The following is a 21,251-nucleotide window of genomic DNA, read 5'->3' as shown; positions in this document are numbered from 1 at the left end:
TCTCACGCAAAGTTTGGTAAATCTCAGTTGTGGACTTTCCTTGCAGCCAGAAAAACTTGATGATGGCCTGCACCTCTGCCTAAGAATTTCTTCAAAACCTCTGACATGTCTTCTTATATATCCTAAACAAAAAATAATAAATTGTTGCAATTAGAGGGAACATGTGTGCTAAAGGATTTTAAGATGTGTTCTTCCTTGTGGTTTATATCATTTGCTTTAATATTATTTTTGTTCTAGGTGTTTATCAGCACTTTTCAGCCCCCTCCTCCCCATATAGGTCATCATCAAATTCCTGCCATGTACCCTCAAGGGGTGTACAGGATATGACAGTACTACATGAAAAAAAATTACATCGTTACTAACTTCCTATCTACAATTTTCCTCCAAATCAGTCTGTTACTTGTCAAGACTCCAATATTATCAGATCTTATATTTCTATCGTCTAAGGCACTTCATACCGTATCAATTAACCTACATCTTGGTCTTCCTCTGGGTCGTTTTGCTGCCAACCTGGCAGAGAACACTTGTTTTGCTAATCTTTCTTCGCCCATTCTGTTTAAGGGACCATACCACCTGAGTTAAGCTCTGCTAACGTATTCCTGGATGCTGATAATGTCAAGTTTTCCTAATATCCTCGTTTTTAATATGATATTGCCATTGATGCCATCTGTTCACGCCTATAATCTTTCTCAGGACTCTCATATCTGCGGTCTCTAGTCTTTGGTCAAGTGTTTTAATTCTGACCCAGCTCTCAGATCCATAAGTTAAAACTGGTTTGAACACTGTCTTGTATACAGCTAATTTAGTGGTCTGACTAATTTCTCTCTTATTCCATATGAATTTATTCAATTGACTTCCTACCATACCAGCTTTGCTGATTCTGTTGTCTATTTCTATATTTAATTTACCATCTTCAGTAAAAATCGTGCCTAAGTAGCTGAATTGTTTCACTTGTTCCACAGGTTCTCCATTCACAACACAGTTGACATTTTCAATGATTCTGCCTATTTTCATTGTCTTTGTCTTTTTATTGCAGACCTTCATACCATATCTATTACAACAGCTATTCAATTTAGTCAGAGAATCTTGCAGACTTGTAGCGGATTTATTTAGAAGTATAACATCATCCGCATAAAGCAAAGAGCTGACATTAACATCTCCAATTTTCATATCATGTTTAATACCACTTTCCTTCATAATGTGATCCATATAGATAATGAATAACAGAGGGGATAATGTACATCCTTGTCTCACACCAGATTTAACATTAAACCATCTTTCTGTACTTTCTTCAATTCTAACTGCCAGCTTACAACTCAAATAGAGACTAAGTATTGCTTGATATAATGCCCCATTGACACCATATAACTGTAGCGTATTGAATAGCTTCTCTCTAGGCACCTTGTCATATGCCTTTTCCAAATCGACAAAACTTAAATACAGATCTCTGTTATATTCCCATGCTTTCTCCACTATTTGTCGTAAAGTGAAGGTCTGATCATGACAGCCTCTATTTGGCCTGAATCCAGCTTGTTCTTCACCAAGCTTTTCTTCCACAATTCTTCTCAACCATTTCTCAAGTATACTTGCATAGATCTTGCCAGGAACACTCAGTAGGGAAATACCTCTGTAATTCTCACATTCAGTTTTATTTCCCTTTTTATATATGGGTACTATGAGAGATCTACTCCAATCATCGGGAATTCGTCCCTCTGTCCAGGCTTTCTGAACTACAGTGCAGCCACTGTAAGACTCTTATACCACCATACTTCAGCATTTCTGGTCGAATATCATCTATCCCTGTTGCCTTTCCACATTTCAAGCCTTTGATGGCTTTTTCTACTTCAAGTATGGATATGTATTCCTGACTGCATGCCTGGTCAGTGTTTTTTACCACTGTGCTGTCATCACTGTTTGTTTCATTTAGCAGTTTTTCAAAGTAATTACTCCATACTTCAAGGATATCTTTTTCTCCCGTTTTCATGTTACCTTTATCATCTCTAACTCCTTTTACAGCACTCTTTCCTCCATTCCTAAGCTTCTTCAACAACCTCCAGAATATTTTTCCACCTTCTTGATATTTATTTTCTATATTCTTGCCAAAGTCCTCTCATGACTTTTGTTTAGCTAGTTTTACACAGTGTTTAGCATTCTTGCATTTGTCTCTGTATTCTCTAAGAACACAAACTGACTTGTTTGACAGGAACTTTTCAAATGCTTTCTTCTTTTCCTTCACTGCCTCTATAACTTCCTTTGTCCACCAGGGAGTTCTGATTTTTTTATCCTTCCAAATAACCTCACCACATGCCTCTCTGGCAGAATCAGTCAATGTTTTCTTCAGAGTTTGCCGTGAAGTCGGATACACAGTAGATCACGGACATAAATGACCTGAAAGGTATATCCCTCTCAAAACAAAAAAAAAAAAAAAAAAAAAAAAAAAAAAAAAAAAAAAAAAAAAATAGCCACACACATCTTCACTCCACATACCTTATAATTCATTTTTCAGTGAACTGTATTTTCTTTTAGATAAATTAATTGCCTTTCGATAAATTGTTTTTGGTGAACTCTCTGGATACCGGTTATTATACCTCTTTATAGGGCCATGATAAGATCCCATCTTAACTACTGTACACAGATCTAGTTACTGTGGTTTCTTGGGGATGAGGAGGAGGAGGTGGAAAGCATCCAGAGAGACGAGTGGCCAAGATGGTGGCAGGTCTATGGATTGCACCTTCTGAGGATAGGTTGAAGGCTTGTAGGTTACAGAAATTGGTTGATAGGCGAAAAGGGGGTGATATGATTGAGACATTCAAATTACTGAAAGGTTTTTACAGAATCATTATGGAGGAAATTTTTTATGACTGGTCTGGTTGTAGGAGAACAAGGGGCAATCATTGGAAATTGAACAAGGGTGTGAGGACTGGATTTTTTGTTTGGAGAAATGTGAATGAGTGGAATAAGTTTTCAGTGTCTGTTGTTCATGCCTTTACTGTGGATGGGTTCAGAGCAAAGTAGTATGATAGATATTGCATGAATATTGGTTAGTGCTTTGCATAATGTTTAGGACCTTCCTTGCCGAGTTATATGGACTCCATGAAGTTGCCCGTGTAATAATACCTCAACCATACTTTGGGGGTATTTTAGCTGGAACAATCAGCTCTATACAAATTTGAGGGTGTGGCATTGAGCATTTCTTACTCCCTCATACATGTGTAGAGGCTTAAGTGCTGTGAGGACATCATGTTGGAGGCTTAATGGATTTTTTACAACACTCAAAAAGAATTAAAATAGAATTTAATACTTCCTATATTTCGTCCTAGTCACTAGGACATCTACGGGGATTACAAAAACAATTAATGTAACATATACACAAATAACAAACAATACTAAGCCAAACCACGTGGGTGACACTAAAGTCCTATCTAGGTAGAGCGCCCTCTAAGAGCAGTAGTAGGTGGCCTGGAATGTAAGGTGGGAACTCTGGTGATGAGTGTTTCCCAAATCTTCGGAAGCTTAATGCAACCGTATTTATTGAGATTTGGTTGGTTTTTGAGAGCTGCTGCTGCTTCTAAGAAAAGTCTCTCTTTCTTGAATTTGCTGTGGTGGAGCATGGTGGTTTTCTTCCATGATACCCTGTGGGTGGTGTCCAAAACATGGTCAGCCAAGCCTGAATGGCCATAGTTGTGTTTGAAGATTTAAGATTTGTGTTCCTCTAGACGGATGGATGTTGATCTGCCTGTCTGTCCAAAGTATGCCAGCTTACAGGAACAGGGTACTTTGTAAACTCCAGGCAGAGAGAGAGGAGGGAGCTGATCTTTCGTAGAACGGATAAGGGTAGCAAGTTTGCGGTGGGGCTTATATGCTGTGTGTAGGTTGTACTGTTTTAGTATCTTGGCTATTTTTTCGGATGTGCCACGGATGTAGGGTATGGTGATGCCATTTTTAAAATCTTGTTGACGAGAAGGATGGGGAATGGGGGAGGAGTTGATTATTTTTTTGATACTGTGATCGCTGTAGCCATTGGAGAGGAAAGTGCTGTGGATGTGGTTAAGCTCAGTAGTGAGGGCGGTTCCACTGGAACAAAGATTGTGGGCTCTCTTGGTAAGAGTTTTAATAATGCCATATTGTTGAGAGGGGTGGTGGTGGGAGAGTTTGTGAATGTATCTGCCTGTGTGTGTGGGTTTTCTGTATACGGTGAAGGTAAGTGTATCATTAGGCAGGCGTGTGACTAAGGTGTCTAGGAAGGGTAAACAATTGTTCTTTTCCTTTTCCATAGTGAACTGGATTCTTAGATGTAGACTATTGAGATGACTGAGGAAGGAGTCTAACGTGTCTGGGCCATGAGGCCCAATAGAGAACACATCATCTCTATTGGGCCTCATCACATCATCTGAGTGGGGCTGAGTCTATGGCTCGTTTTTCGAAATCTTCCATATAGAAATTGGCAAGGGGGGGTGAGAGGGGGGGGAACCCATGGCAGTTCCCTCTGTCTGCTTGTAGATTTTGTTGTTCCAAGAGAAATACCCAGAGTTAATGGCAAAGGAAAAGAGATCTAAGATGTCAGCAGGAAAAACGTTTTCTAAGAGAGATAAGGTGTCAATTAAGGGAATATTGGTAAACAAAGAGGAGATCTCAAAGCTTACCAATATGTCTGTCTTATTCAAGGTTAAATTTTCTGTGAGGGCTTTAAAGTGGGTCGAGTTTTTTATATAGGAAGGGGACCTTCCGGTGAGGGGGATCAGAGAGTTGGCCAGCTGTTTAGATAGTCTATAGCAAGGTGCATTGGTGGCATCTACTATAATAGATGTTGTAAAAAATCCATTAAGCCTCCAACATGATCTTACTCCCTCATTGCTAACTTATATAGATGGGATCATTTGAATCTTTAGTACTTAATTTGCTCCTTGTATTTTCTTTTCTTTCTTTTGTGCTTATTAATGACAGACATCAAACACCAATATTATTATTTCATTTATATGACAGTTCCAAAGTGAAAGTTATGCACTACTGTACAAAATGTATGTATACATAAGTTAATGTATTCTTAATTGATAATTTATATAATTGTATTATGTATAATTCGAATTATTATTATTATTACCAAATTATTATTCAGGAGTAGAGTCTAGCAGGGCTGGGACTAGTGGCAGTCCACAAGGCTCTGTATTTGGACCACTACTATTTAATATGCACATATATAGGAAATGATTTGAGAGGAAATATTCAGTTATTTCCTGATGATGCAAAATTTGGTGAAGTGATTATTATGGGGGACTTAGACTGAGGAAATATAGACTGGAAAGAAGAAGGATCATAGGGCAGGAAGGAAATAGAATTTATACACATGCGAAGAGATAATTACTTAAGGCAGCATGCAATGGAGGTGACTGGTGTGGGAGAGTATTGGACCTGGTCATAGAATCAGAACAACTATCCATAACTAAGGTGACAGCATTATCTCCAATTGGTGAAAGTGATCATGCGGTCTTGACTTGGGAGATTCCTCATGTAAAACATGAGGAATAGTCTATCAAGAAGGGATATTTGTTGAACTAGAAGGCAGGTGATTATGACATGCTTAGGAAAAAGCTTAAATCTGTACCATGGCATTAATTACTGCAGGGTAAGGATGGTTGTAGTGCATGGGAGATAGTTAACGGTCATCTGGAAGTCGTAGTATTAAATTGTATAACTAGGGTAAGGAAGGTTAATCAGGTAGAAGTTGGATGGATGAGTAATATCATTAAGCACAAGCTGCAGAAAAAAGAAAAATGCTATGGGGGGGGGGGGGGAGTATATAAAGAGAAAGGTGACCAGCAAAGTCATGTACAACACTCAGGCAAGAAAGGCGACCAGCACGGTAAAGAGGACAAAATCAGATTATGAGAAGACTTCGAGGTGATTTTGTAGGCATTGTCCACAAAGTATTCCTGGTGAGATTTTTACAGAGTAGTTCACCATTGCTCCCCCCCCCCCCCCCCAATTTTATCTGGGCTTGGGACTTTAGTCGAAAGACACCAGATAAACTAAAGATTAACCTTAATGAGTGACGAAGGTCACGAGGAGTCAGAAGCGGATAAAATAGTTGAATTATTGAGTGACCACTTTGCAAGGGTATATTATTCTAGTGTAATTACTGCTTTAACATATGTGACAGACACTAATTTGGGAACAGAGATGGATGAATTGGATGTTCTTAAAATATTGCAGAATCTCAATGTAAATACTGCTGTGAGATTAGATAGGATATCAGCTTGGGTTTTGAGAGAATGTACAAGGAAACTGGCCTTTGACTAGGTATAGAATGGATGCATGACATAAGGGAGGTTCTAAGACTGCAGTAGAAAATTATAAACCAATCAGTATCTCAGGTGTGGTGGTAAAAGTACTAGAAAAATTGGTAAAAAAGAGAATTCAAGAATGGGTAGATAAAAAATATGATACTGTATGAGGGTCAATGTGGCTTTATGAAAGGTCATTCATGCCTTAGTAATTTACGAACTTTTTATAATAGAGTAACGGCTGAATTGGATAAAGGAAATTGCTACATGATGTTTTAGTTGGATTTTGCAAAGGCATTTGACAGAATAAAAGTGAATAACATGGAACTTTGTTTTACAAATTAGAACAAATGGGGATGGATATGATACTGGTTAAGTGGATAAGAGAGTGACTGTTGGACAGATATCAAAAAGATATGGAAGTGCAGAATCAAGTTGAACAACACGTGACTAGTGGTAGTTCGCCATTGCTTTTATCACCCCCCCCCCCACCATTTTATCTGGGCTTGGGACTGGCATATGGCTGGACGTATTCATGACTTAATCAAGGTGATGTGGAGAGCTTGCAGGGCTATCAGTGTGGACAAAAGTTAATAGGTGTCAGTTTATTGTCAAGAAATATAAAGTTATGTATTTTGGGATAAATAGGTTATTACAAGCGATGTATGATGGCACATTGAATGGCACTGTACTCCAGGAAAAAGATGAAGCTAAAGATTTAGGTGTAGTGGTAGACAGAGTTAAAGTTTAGAGGACATATTGCTGAGGAAGCCCATAAGATTACTTGGCTATTGAAGAACACATTAACCAAGTAGAGATAAAGAAGTTGTTTTTCCTCTTTATGAGGCCTTGATAAACTCACATCTGGACTACTGTGCTTGTCTGGTCCCCTGGGTTTCTTGGGGATGAGGAAACGGTGGAGAGGATTCAGAAGTGAATGGCCTGTGGAATTGAAGGTGTGTGGATTGCAAAAGATGGTTGATAGGAGAAAACAAGGGGATATGATAGAAACATTTAAGTTTTCATAGTGAAGTATTTATGGAGACACAACACACGTTAGAATAATTACTTATCATTAAGAAAGTAACATTCGATTTCCTGATGATGACCTCAATACAGAGGTCATCATCAGGAAAACATCCATATGTACAGTATTCAAACTACATGACAATACACTACACAAAAGTAAGATGAATGTAAGAATGTGTGTTAACCATTTATCCTAGCCTGACTTCAGGTGGAAAAAAAAATTAAATTAAAAAATAAATAAAATAAAAATAATAAAAAAATATATATAATAAAATAAATAATATAAATAAATATTTATTTATTTATTCTGCCTTCTTAGAGGAAGCTGCTTTTGACAGGGTGGCAGACATGGAATCAGTCCTGCTAATGGGTGACTTCAATGCACATGTTGGAACAGATGACCAAACGTGGAGGGGTTGGTTCGGAGGAACGGAGACCCTGAACTTAACGCGAATGGGTTGAAATTATTGGACTGCTGCTGTACTAACAGCTTGTCTATAATGAATACCTTCTTTCAGCACCGAGAAGTCCATAAGTATATCTGGTACAGAGATACGCTTAGACAAAGGTCTATGATTGACTTCTTTCTAGTCTCAGCAGACCTATTTTCCTCAGTGCTGGACGTTCGTGTGAGGACAGGGGCAGAACTGTCAACTGACTACCACCTTGTTGTCTGCACTCTATGGCTTCAGAAAATAAATGCTACCATCAACGCTGGTATGCCTAAGCAGCTATACCCCGTGATATGGGAGGCACTGGAAAATGAGGCTGTGAGGAAGAAATTTACAGATAACATCTCCTCCAGGTTCAAAGAGATTCCCAAGCATACTGCAGATGTTGAGGAGAAGTGGGAGCTGTTTAGAACTGCTTTCACTGCCTCTGCACTCTTATGCTGTGGCAGAAAGCGACTCAGTGTGGCGATGGGCAGTGAGAAAAGGACACCTTGGTGGAACAAAGAGGTCCAAAAAGCTGTCCGGTCAAAAAAGGAGGCCTACCTAACATGGCTTAGGGTCAGACCACCTGAGATGCATTTCCGGTACACTGAGGCATGAAAAGCTGCTGCTGAGGCAGTAAAGACAGAAAAGCAGAAGGCTTGGGAAAGATTAGACTCATCCTATGCAAATACAAACAAAGTATTCTGGCAGACCGTGCACAGCAAGGGCAATTAAGGCCTCTGATGGTGCACTTTTAAAAACCAAGAAGGATATCCTCCACAGATGGATGGAATACTTTGAGAACCTTCCTAACCCAGGTGGCCTGGCAATTGTAGACATCCAAGAGGTGCAGATCGGGGCGATGACTAGTCTCACAGCAGAAGAGATCCATTTAGCAATAAAATCGCTAAAATCGGGCAAGGCTGTTGGCGATGATGAAATTCGTTCCGAAATGCTTAAAGCCTTAAATTGAGACGGCATTCTCTGGCTGACTCGAGTGTGTCAGGCTGCTTGGATATCTGGACGAGCACCAAAGCAATGGAAGACAGGCATAATAATACCAGTCTTCAAGAAGGGACACCAGAGAGATTGCAGCAACTATCATGGCATCTCTCTGCTCAGCCTACCTGGGAAAGTATATACTAGGTGCTTGGAAAGAAGGTGCAGGAGCATACTATAGTTGAGTCAAAGTTCCAGGAAGAACAATGTGGCTTTTGTCCTGGTAAAAGCACAACTGACCAAATCTTCACTTTAAGGCAAGTCTTTGAGAAAACTTGGGAATATGCCAAGACTGGCTACACATGTTTTGTGGACTTGGAGAAGGCACATGATCTGGTTCCTCGGGATAAGCTTTGGCAAGTAGTACAGTAGTATGCAGTGGATGGCTAACTATTAGCTGCCATCAAGTCCCTGTATGAATGTCCAGAGTTTTGTGTCAGAGTAAACAGCACAAAATCTGAACCTTTCAGTCTCCACCAAGGGTGTGTTCTGTCACCCCTCATTTTCATAATATTTATGTACTGGATGGATAGGCACAGCCAAGGCAGCGAGCATGTCAGAATTGGAAGATGTAGCATTGGACGTCTGCTTTTTGCAGATCCTAGTTCTGCTTAGCTCTTCCACAGATGACCTCCAGCAGACCCTGGATAGGCTTGTAGCTGTTTGTGCAGACACCGGAATGAAGATCAGTCTGGCCAAAACTGAAACGTTTCTGGTCTCAAGACAACCATTTAGTGCACTCTACATGTCAGTGGAGTCCCACTGAGGCAGGTGGAGAAGTTTAAATACCTTGGGTCCATATTCACGAGTGATGGAAAGTGGGACGAAGAGCTAGATACTCGGATTGGCTCAGCAAGCGCAATATTGTGGGAGCTTGACCGTTCGGTAGTGTTGAAGCAGGAATTAAGCCAGAAGGGAAAGCTGGTTGTCTTCAATACAGTCTATGTCCCCATACTCACCTATAGTCATGAGAGTTGAGTAATGACCGAAAGAATGAGGACACGAATTCAAGGCTGAAATGAGGTTCCTTCAAGGGATTGCAGGGCTGACAAGACTTGACAGACTCAGAAGTGCAATTTGGGAAATCCTCAATACTCAGCCGTTGCTTCTCCGTGTTGGGAGATCACAGTTACGTTGGTACTGGCACCTGGTCAGAATGCTACAAGAGAGGCTCTCCCAGCAGGCCCTCTGCCAAGCCAGAGGGTGGAAGGCCAAGTATTTGCTGGATAGATTATATCCAAAACCTTGGGTAGACACATTTGGGAATCCCACCAGAACAGCTGAGCTTGGTTGCAGAGGATCGTGACTATTGGAAGTTCCTCTTGCAGCTGCTGCTCCCACAACCCAGTTAGGACAGGTGGGCCTTGAAGATGAATGAATATAAATAAATAAATAAATAATAGAACTACATTAAACAATTTCTGAAGTCCTCTTGTATTAAGATTTTCTTCTGTTTGGGGTTGTTCCAGATGCTATACGGGTTGAAGATGAGTCCTCCAAATTCTTGGAATTAATCCATCATTCTTATTCAGATTTGGAGAATGTTTCAGCATTTCACAGGCTTCTTTGAATTTTCTTTCAAACTAGGTTTTGGTGCGGTGTAGGGACTTGGTGCCTGGTCTGACAGACCTGTTTTACCATAGCGGAAGTATTTAATGTGGATGAAATAGGCCTGTCATACTGGTCTCTAATTGGACACTTCTATTCTAGAACCATGCTTGTGGCATGGTACTATTTTGTCTTCTTTCCACTCCTTAAGAACCTTACCCAAGACTTCCATTAAATAACCAGGTCAAGGGCAAACTAACTGTTGTGCACCTTCCTTAAAAATACATGGTGATATATCATCCCTTCCCACAGCCTTATTAATATCTAACCCAATCAATACCTGATACATCTCTGATTCTTTCATTTACACTCCTCTTAATTCTTGTCTCCCTTCTACATAAATTAAAGATGCAAGAAATTATATTCTTGGTTTAATCCTTTATCCAAGTGTAAGCAAATAGAAATTTGCACATGAAGTAATTTCATCACATCACAACTGGGTTATTTTACATATAGAGGCTAATGACATCACATAATTGCCTTAGTATCCCATAATGTAATGCACATATCCTTACGGACATGTATAATGCTATGTATTATGGGATGGGCCATATTCCAGACTGGTTTTACCTATATTGAGATCTCATCACTGGGAATCAGACCCAACCTTGGTATCGGTTCTGTTTTCATATTTTTATTTATTTATTTTATTTTATTATTATTATTATTTTTTTTTTCATGTGGACTTCTTCAATTGAAGGTGAGTTAGCCAATCTCATATGGAGGTGGCAGGATTATTTCTCCAAGAAACTTTAGGATTTAATTCTACATGTGCAGGCAAATTGACGATGAGAATACACAATTTATAGACAGAAATACTGTTGGTGGTGGTGGGCAATAGATGGCATTGATGGTTTTAGTTTTGATGTGTGTGTAATTGGGGAATTAAGTAGTACAGAAGATGGTAAGATGTGTGTAGTGGAGTAAAGTGCCCTTCCATGATGAGTCCTTGAGGTATCATATAATAATAATGTGGCAATAGCCTGTTGTGTCCATGATATATAGGATGATTAAAATTAAAATATCCCTATTTAAGGCCTCTGTAGCACTACCCAGTGATCCAGATGCTGCAAAATTTTGCAGGAATATATTGTGCATCATGCTGAAGCGATATCTCATATATATTCACTTCTTTAGCTGTTTCATTTTATAATTTTCTTACAAACTTTTCCTTATATATTATTATTATTGTTATTACACGAGTCTTCTGTAAATAACTGACATCACTGTCTGTTGTCTTGACCTTCAGTTTTGGCAGCAAAATTTCCACATCTGAATGGCCTTCAATACCTTTGTTCACTATCAAGTCGCCAACATAATCTTGTCTAATCCTCTTAACTTGGGGCAGAAATACTTTTACATTTTGTCATCCTTATAACTTCACATCAGAACTTAATATTAAATGAACTTAATGCATAATTCTAACCTTTACAATATTATATAATTTATGAACAATTCTATTTCATTCTTTAGCCAGTTACCTTTACAAGTTTACAATCAATATTTCACTGTTAATATACAGTAATGTACAATTTTGTTCCTTTTGCATGATTTGTGACCTTTGTAAAATCGATGTCGGAAATTTTTAATAAAATTTTACTGCATCGAATTTTACAGTGCCACAACCAGTTCCTTATCTTTTCATGTTAGAGTACTTCTTATCATAGCAGCACTACGATGTGCAGCGTTTGCAATACTAGCAATATGCTCTCCAAACTTCAGTCTACTCTCAACCTTCACACTCTAATCTCATCCACTTCATGCAGTACAGGACCATCGATATAGTACACAGCCTTAAATTTCTGAACTCTGAAATGCAACACCTTGCACTTATTGATATTAAAACTACAACCCCACTCTTTTGTCCAAGTAAAAAGTCTATTCAAATCTTGTTGAAGGGATTTAACATCAGCATTGCTACTCGTAATTCTTCCCAACTTTGCATCATCAGCAAACAACTGAAGATCCCCAGTCAGTCCACATGAACACATTAAACAGTCCTGCTGTTTAACTAGTTTACAAACTAGTTAAACAGCAGGGGCCCAAGAACAGTACCCAAGGGCATGCCATTGGTTGCCCCCCCCCCCTTTTTTTTTTGAGACTGCTCCATCATACTCAACTTGCTGGTATTGTTCAGAGAGCCAATCTCTGATCCATCTAACCAATATACTATCTGTTCCCATCCTCTGCAGCTTGTACATCAAATTATCATGTGGTAATCTATCAAACCCTTTTGCAAAGTCTGAGAATATCACTGTATATGATTCTGCTTTATCTAACACACTTGTCACCTTACTATAAAATGCAAGTAAGTTACTAAAACAGGACTTACCCTTTACAAATCCATTCTGACCATCATAAAGAATGCTATGTCCAGCAACCCAATTCTGTATTCTATTCCTTATCAATCTCTCCAACTCCTTGACCACAACTGCAGTTATACAGACTGGCCTATAGTTGGAGACTTCTGTTTTAGAACCATGCTTGTGGAATGGTACTATTTTGCCTTCTTTCCACTCCTTAGGAACCCTATCCACTGCAATTCTTTCATTATATAAATAGGTCAAGAGCATAACTAAGTGTGGTGCACATTCCTTAAGAATATGTGGTGATCTGTCATCCATTCCCACATCCTTATTCATATCTAACCCAACCAACATTTGATACACCTGTTTCTTTCACTTTCAGTTCTCCTAATACTTGCTTCTCTTCTATATATTGCACTGGATCATTTATACCAGCATGATATATGCTGATAAAGTGCTCATTCAATAATTCCACTATATCCTTTGCAGCTGTTAGTCTGCTGCCATGACTATCCATCAACGTATAATTATTCTTCCTCTTGCTTGCCATGTAGCAGAAAAATTCCCTTGAGTTAACCTTAGCCTGACCAGCTAATCTCCTCTCATACTGCACTTTTTCTTTCTTTACTATGCTCGTCACCTTTCTAGCCTGCACTTGATACAATTCATGGATCTGATCACCACCAACTGTCTGTCTTGTATCTCCTCCATAACATTTTCTTTTTCAACACAGCTTGCTTGATTTCACTGTTCATTCATTTCACTCCTACTTTATTTACTTGCTTAACCCTCAGTTTGCAGTCATACATTGATTTTGTCAGATACCCTTGTGAGTTTCCATGCATTGTCAACATCTTTTCCGCCCAGCTCATCTACCCACCAATGTACTGATGCTAACTGACTACAGAGCTTCCTGTAATCATTACTTCCACATGTATCCAATTTTGGCATTGACCTTTTCATGTTTCATCACTTGCCAAACAATACCTCGTGATCATTCCTACCAACTGGCTGCAGTGTCAACACTTCATTAACAACTACATCTTGTGAAGTTATCACCAAATCCAAAACATTAAAGCCTCTGATTGCTCCAGTCACGTGCTGCTTAAGATACTTATCTCTCAGAAATTCCACAAACTCTCTTTCCTTGATCCCATACACTATCCCCTTCTTCCAGTCTATTTCCTGTAATTAGTCTCCCATCAGGATCACCTTCTTTTTACATGCCCAACTAATTTGCCTAAAAATTTCACAATCAGTATTCCTGCATTCCCTGGCCTATAATGGTATCCTATCAGATATACTAATCTGTTTATTCCAACTTCGCACCACAGAGATTCAAAATCTGTGCATGCACTGTCAACTTCCACACTTTGCAGACACAGTTCCTCTGCAGCAATCATTGACAACACTCCCCCCCCTTCTCTTTTCACATCTCTATCTTTCCAGAAAATTATATATCCTTCTAACTCTATTCCTGACATCACATCCTCCTCAGACAACCAAGTTTCACTTATTCCAATTACTTTTGGGCATACTATCTCAATCGATGCAAAAACTCAGCTCTCTTGTTTTGAATATTCCTTACATTTGTATATATACATAACAATTACTATATGTTTCAAGTCATTCTACCAGCACCAACATTCTCTATTCTAGCTGCTATACTACACCTCTCTTCGGTTTGACCACTCCCATTTTCCTGATCCTGACTGTGATTTCCATTCCTACCTTTCTCATCCTCACCTTTATGCATTCCATCACCTTATGCTGCTGCAACCACATATCCACTGGTAGACTCTGATCACTTGCTACATTAACTTCTTGACTCTCTTCCTTCTCAGAAAACAATCTTCTTCTTCTGCAGCTTCTCCCACTTAAGTGGGGTCACTGTTGATAATGCGTCTCCTCCACACCTTCCTGTCTTGGGCTGTCACCACATCCAAGTTCTTCATCCTCAAGTCCTCTTCTACCAGCTCCCTACATCTCTTCTTTGGCTGCCCACTCTTCCACCTTCCTTGCACATCCATCTGCATGACCCTTCTTCCCACATATTCGTTCTCCCTCCTCATCACATGACCAAACCATCTCAACCTTGCCTCCTGTATTTTCGCTCCTAAGTTCGTAATTTTCACTGTTCCCCTGACATAGTCATTTCTCAGACGATCCTTTCTGGTCACACCACACATCCACCTAAGCATTCTCATCTCTGCTACTTCTATCCTGCTGATGTTATTTTTCCTCAGGGCCACAGTTTCTGTAGCATATGTCATAGCTGGCCTCACTACTGTCCTATAAATGTTGCCTTTCAGATTGATCGGCACCCTCTTATCGCATAACACTCCAGCCATCTCCCTCCAGTTCCTCCAACCCGCTTGTATCCTGCATCCCACTTCCTTCTCAGCCCCTCCATCTTCTTCCACTGTTGAACCTAAGTATCTAAAGTCTCTCACCTTCCTGATGACATTTCCTTCCAGCTCCAGATCTGTCTCCTGTCCTCTGCCCACTGTGCAACACATATACTCTGTCTTACTTCTGCTCAGTCTCATACCTCTCTCTTCCAGTACTTTTCTCCATCTTTCCAGTTTAGTTCCTGCTTCTTCTTCTCTTGAATCTGCACACAGCAAGATGTCATCTGCATACACCATTGTCCAAGGCACATCTTCTCTCACCTCCTCTGTTACCACCTCCATCACAATATTAAACAGAAATGGACTTAATGCTGACCTTTGATGCAAGCCAACTGTTACTTCAAAACTTTCTGTCTGTCCAAGACAGGTCCGAACACTTGTCTTCACATTTCTGTACATTTCCTGCAACAACCTGACATATTTCTCCGGCACCTTCTTCTCCCTCAGACACCTCCAGACTTCTTGCCTTGGCACTTTATTGTATGCTCTCTCCAGATCAATAAATGCCAGATGTAGCTCCCTTTGTTTCTCTCGATACTTTTCCATCATCTGCCGTAACCCAAAGATAGCATCTGTTGTTGATCTACCAGGCATGAAGCCAAATTGTTCCTTTGCAATCTCCACCTCCTCCCTCAATCTACCATCAAGAACCCTTTCTAGGATTTTCATTGTGTGGGACATCAACTTTATTCCTCTGTAATTTTTACAGTCTTGTGCATCCCCTTTACCCTTATAGATGGGGACAAGAGTACTCTCCCTCCATTCCTCGGGTATATTTTCCTGTTGGCAAACTTTTACGAACAGGTCCCACAGCAGGTCAATTCCCTCTTCCCCCAGTGCCTTCCATGCCTCCATTGGAATTCTGTCGGGGCCCACCGATTTTCCATTCCTCATCCTCTTCATGGCCTCCGTCACTTCCACTCTACTGATATTCTGCACCATCCCCTCAGAAGGCTGCCCATCTCCTCTGTGAGTCCTTGCATTTTCCTCATTCAAAAGTCCCTCAGAGTATATTTTCCATCTGTTTCTTATGTCCACATCCCTCCATAATACTCTTCCTTCAGCATCTTTGATCTGCCTCACATGTAAGATGTCCTTTGCTGCTTTATTTCTACATTTCATACCTTCTCAGAAACAATAGCCTTTTTAAATGCTCAGCACCAAGCCCATTCGAGTGTAATCCATCAGCTTTATACCATTTCAACTTCCCTTCAAATTCACTCCACGGAGTGAATATGATATTCAATTTTATACTGTTCAAAAGTAAATGGTAATTATGTTTCCTATTTCAATTCCCCAGGATAGTTTCATGTACTGAACTGGTGTGAAGATATCTCTTTCAATAATAAGACTTCCTTATTTCTCATGTCTTCATTCAATGTGAATTTGATACATTTCTGTGTTATTATCTCATATTAGTAATGACTAATCCATGTCATGAACAGATACCCAGTAAATACTTACCATTATTATTAGCTTTGCTTTTTTTTCTCTTTACAAACATGAAATGTAGATGCAGATAATGCCTCTATATTTCATATTTAGTCTCTAAAGCAGAGTTTCTGGATTGAACCTTTTTCAAGCCAATTTCAGCCTCCATCTAAAAATGAAATTAATCTTCTTAAAAATATTCTCAAATATTCATGTCTATGATGGGATTCAAACCTCATATCCTTTTGTTGGAGGGTGGGCATGTCAACATTTGGCCAATCAGGTTGTCACCAGTGGTTGATTCTTGGTATGAATATTTCAGTAGTGTCACCAGGGAGATGATGAAACAGTTGCTGTTGTCGTGTGGAGTTCCCCCCACAATTTTTCTTCATCCATCCCTTAGGATCGGTGAGGTTTGGCCTTGCAACGAGGGACTTGTAAGTATCTATTTTTGACTGTAGATCCGTGTGTGTTCACGGGGCCAGTTTGCCTGTTCTGAGGGACGAAAAACCGAGTTTCCGGGAGAAAAAACCCTTTACCTTCATATGAAGACTGGCTAACTCGCATTTAGTAGAAAGAGACCAGATAAAGGTTCCTCACATCATAGATGGGAATTGAACCCTAGTCTTTCTTACCAAAGGGCTTCGTCTATACCGACTGAGCTACGGAGGCTCGATGAAACAATTTAAAATATTGTATGATAAATGTATTTGTGGATGAACCTTTCTGATAGTCCTTAACTCAGTAAAGGTCTGTTAATAATGACTGCTCTTTCCAGTCAGTAAACTAGGTTTCACCTTCATCTTTCTCTTTACTGTTGGAATTGTGACATTACTTCAGTAATTTCATGCCAGATATCTGCTGTCTTTACTTCTGCTTTATTTTTTTTTTTTGTTATCTGATGAAGATCAGTGTATGATGTTTTGGAATAAACATATCCCATATTCCCATGTTGCTTTTTTTTTTCCAGTTTTTTCTACTTGACTGGTATCTATCTTATAGTATTGAAACAAGTCTACGTTGAACTCATTCCAAAAAAATAAATAAATAAAATAAAATAAAAAAATTAAAAAAAAAATTACCCTCCCTTCAAAGGAGTAAGCCAGCAAATACCATCATTGCTCTTACTTCTTTGAAATCTTGTGGGGAATTTCATTAACAGCTAAATAATTCACTGAGGCTCAGCAGCTAGTTATTGATAACAGTATAGATTTTTGCTTGTCCTAGATAAGACTTTTTTTTCAAAAGAAAGATTCCGGTATTGCAACCACATGTTTATTAAAATAAATAGAAATAAACATACCCGACAAGTTTCGTATGTTGTTTGACTTACATCTTCAGAGGTTAAAGGTAACTACATCCTCCAAAACCTCCACATCACCCTTTAAAAAAACCAGGTGTATATAAAATTCATTGTTCCTATGGTATCTACTACATAGGCCAGACGGGAAGATCGGGAAATTTGTATGAACAAACACCAAAAAGACATGCAAAAAAGGAGAGAACACAAATCAGGCCTAGCATCCCGCACAACTTCCACCGGCCATAATGTACTCTGGCATAAAACGAACATGTCTTATATTGAAAAAAACTGTTTCACAAGGAAATTTAAAGAAGCTGCAAATATTCTTAGAATTCCAATGCAATGCAACAAAAACCAAGGCCTAATTCTACACAAAGTTTGGTCAGCATTGATAAAAAATATACCTAAATCAGACCTCGCACAGTGTGAATGTAAACAACAGAATGTGACAACATCCAGCATTGTTCAAACTTAGCATGCACAGATTCTGCATTCGGATTTTTTAATTTAATGAACAGTTAGACGGCCATAACATCATAGATTGGATTATTTTCAGTAATTTCTCATTTCTTGTGTTTTAAACTTTTAGTTACTTTTAATCCTGAAGCTGTAAGTCAAACAACGTATGAAACTTGTCGGGGATGTTTATTTTTATTTATCTTAATAAACATGTGGTCGCAATACTGGAATCTTTCTTTTGAACCAGTAAACCACGGAAACCTACGCCTACAAAGACTTTTGGTATTTCTAGGGCATTGGATCAGGTCCACCATAGAAGCCTGCTCAGCAAAATTCCATCTTATGTGGTTTTCTTTTCACCCTTTGTAATTAGATCACGAGCTTCCTTTCTGGTTGCTGGTGATCCCCCTCTCAGATTTGCTGACCAATGCATGAATGTCCAGTTGCTCTCTATACTCAGTAATTATATTTCTTCTGTGTGTGTTTGTGTAACTGATTTTCTCACACTAACCTTCAATTTTATCCATAGCTCTACTAATGAAATGTGGTTTATCTCTTCATTTGGCATGCTCCAAGACCTTCCATAATGAATGCCTTAAACTCTGATCATAATATTTTTCTGTAATACTTGGATTAAGTATTAAACTTGGAGTAAGTATTAAACTCCTTGTGCTCTTCCTGGCCACAAAAATACACTGCATTTTCCCAATTTCTTTCAAGAGTGATCAGACATGAAAGACCATTACTTTTGATAATACATCTCCAAACATGATCAGATTTCTCCTCTTGGATTTGACGAACAAATCTGGTCTTTCATGTCTGAAACATATCACATCCATAGCCTCCTCGGTCTCAAAAAAAAAAAAAAATTCTCTTAACTTCATGACACTACTTCTTGCTTGTACAACTGATGATATTAAATCCCAAATTCACTCAAATTTAGAATGCTGCTGGACATCTGAAATGATGCACTAAAACTTTAAGGTTGGTTGATTCACTTCCTCCTTGATTTCTGATTTCTGCCTTATGCTTTTTCTGTAGGCATATGTTTGGACAATGTTATATTGAATTGGTTGTCTCCATTCCTCCACTTTCTTCCTAGACTTAGACAAGAGAGTCAGCTGGTCCAGTTTCACTGCCTAGTTTCATACTTACTAAACCAAATTTTCTTCCTCCTCCTCCATTCCCTCCTTCCCTCCCTCTCTCTCTCTTACATCTTTGGAGCAACCTTTCTCACTATCTTCCTCCATGACTGAAGTGTTCAGTTGTTCAAGAAACATGTTGATACATTCCTTCTTTTTCCTTAACCTCCTGCCCACACATGGCACTGATGTGCTATAGCTTTGGCAGCCTTTTTGTGTTTGGATTTAAAAAAAAAAAAAAAAAAAAAAAAAAAAAGCACCTCATGCTTAGTTATCAGTAACTTTAATTTCTTAGATTGTAATGAATGCTGTATCCTACATCTTCTCTCCCTCTGGGTATGTTCTTCTTTAGAAAGATCCAAAATCTGCCATCTTTGACAAAAAATTATCATCACCTACAATCTAACAGATGACAATTTTTAGTCATAGATGACATAGATTTTAGGTCTTTTTATCCACAAAATGCTAAATTAACATAAAAACCCACCTTACGTGGGTGGTCTGAAAAGTTCTCAGCCTCAGCCATAAATGGCAATGCTATTGGCAAGATTTTTTTTTTTAACTAAGTTGGTACATCTGTCATAAGCGTCTATGTGAAATTACAAGTCATTCTATCGAGTAGTTTTTTTTATACAACTGTCAGAAGCCAAAGTGTTGTCCATATCCCTTGAAATGGATAAATTTGAGTTTCATGTGGTTATAAAATTCTTTGTAAAAGAAGATTTAATGCCAAAAGAAATTCATTTATAGTTCATAAAAGTTTATGGACGCTCTGCTCCTTCGTTTTCAACAATTAAAAAATCTGCTGCTGAGTTTAAATGTGGCCGTACCAGCCTTGAAGATGATCCATGTGAAGGACATTCAAAAAGTGTAACAATACTAGAAATCATTGATCAGTGCATGATATGGTATTGGATGACAGGCAAGTCAAGTGCGTGAAATTGCTGAAACTACAGGCATTTCAAAAGAACGTGTAGGATACATTTTGCATGAAGAAGAACTGCAAATGAAAAAGCTTTGCAAAAGATGGGCACCACACAGAACAAAAACGCAATCTCATGAAAATCTCTGAACAGTGCTTGGAGTGTTTTAACAAGAATAAAACTGATTTTCTGCATCGATTTATTACTTTGGATGAGACTTGGATTCACCAGCACACACTAGAATCCAAACAGCAGTCAAAACAGTAGACAGAAGCCAGTTGTTCAGCATCAAAGAAGACAAGGTCATGGCATTGCTGTTTTGGGATGCTAAATTTTGTTATTAATTACCTTGAAAAGGGTAAAACAATAACTGGGGAATATTATTCCGATCTTTTAACCAGACTAGACAAAAAAATTCGTGAGAAAAGAACTGGTTTGCAGAAGAAAAAAATCATCTTTCATCAGGACAATGCACCTGCCCACAAATGTGTTTTGGCAATGGGAAAATTAAGGGAACTTTACTATGAATTGTCAGAACATCCACCCTACTCCACAGATTTGGCTCTGTCTGACATCCGTCTCTTCCCAAAACTAAAAATCTTCCTCGCTAGTCAGTGTTTTTCTTCGAATCAAGACGTAATTGCAGCTGTAGATTAATGGAGATTATGTTGAAAAATAAAAATCATTTTAAAATGATAAATTTGTTTTTTTTTTTTTTTCATTGTTAGGCCGAGAACTTTTCATATAACCCATGTACTCTATTTTACTCTTTTAATTCCTGCAATTTTGATTTCTTTGTTTGGCATTCATATAATATTATCTGTTAGAACCTCTTGTTTATTCTTAAAAACGGCATGTCAATTTTCCTGATTTTGCCTTTTTATGCACATAGAAACCTATCACATTTATACATTTTTATTTTTCT

At 38.7% G+C, this 21,251-nt stretch overlaps 1 protein-coding gene across 5 annotated transcripts in view; it reads left to right on the top strand.

Annotated features, from left to right (window-relative positions):
* LOC150102853 (eukaryotic elongation factor 2 kinase-like) overlaps positions 1 to 21,251 on the top strand; it is a 389,384-nt gene that overhangs the window by 281,066 nt on the left and 87,067 nt on the right. The window lies entirely within an intron of this gene.

The sequence above is a fragment of the Typopeltis vanoorti genome, chromosome 9 (genome assembly GCF_054136105.1).
Source record: "Typopeltis vanoorti isolate ZY-2024b chromosome 9, IOZ_Tvanoo_1.0, whole genome shotgun sequence".
Taxonomy (NCBI): domain Eukaryota; kingdom Metazoa; phylum Arthropoda; class Arachnida; order Uropygi; family Thelyphonidae; genus Typopeltis; species Typopeltis vanoorti.
Note: the sequence above shows the minus strand (reverse complement) of the source record. Positions and strands in the feature narration are given on the sequence as shown.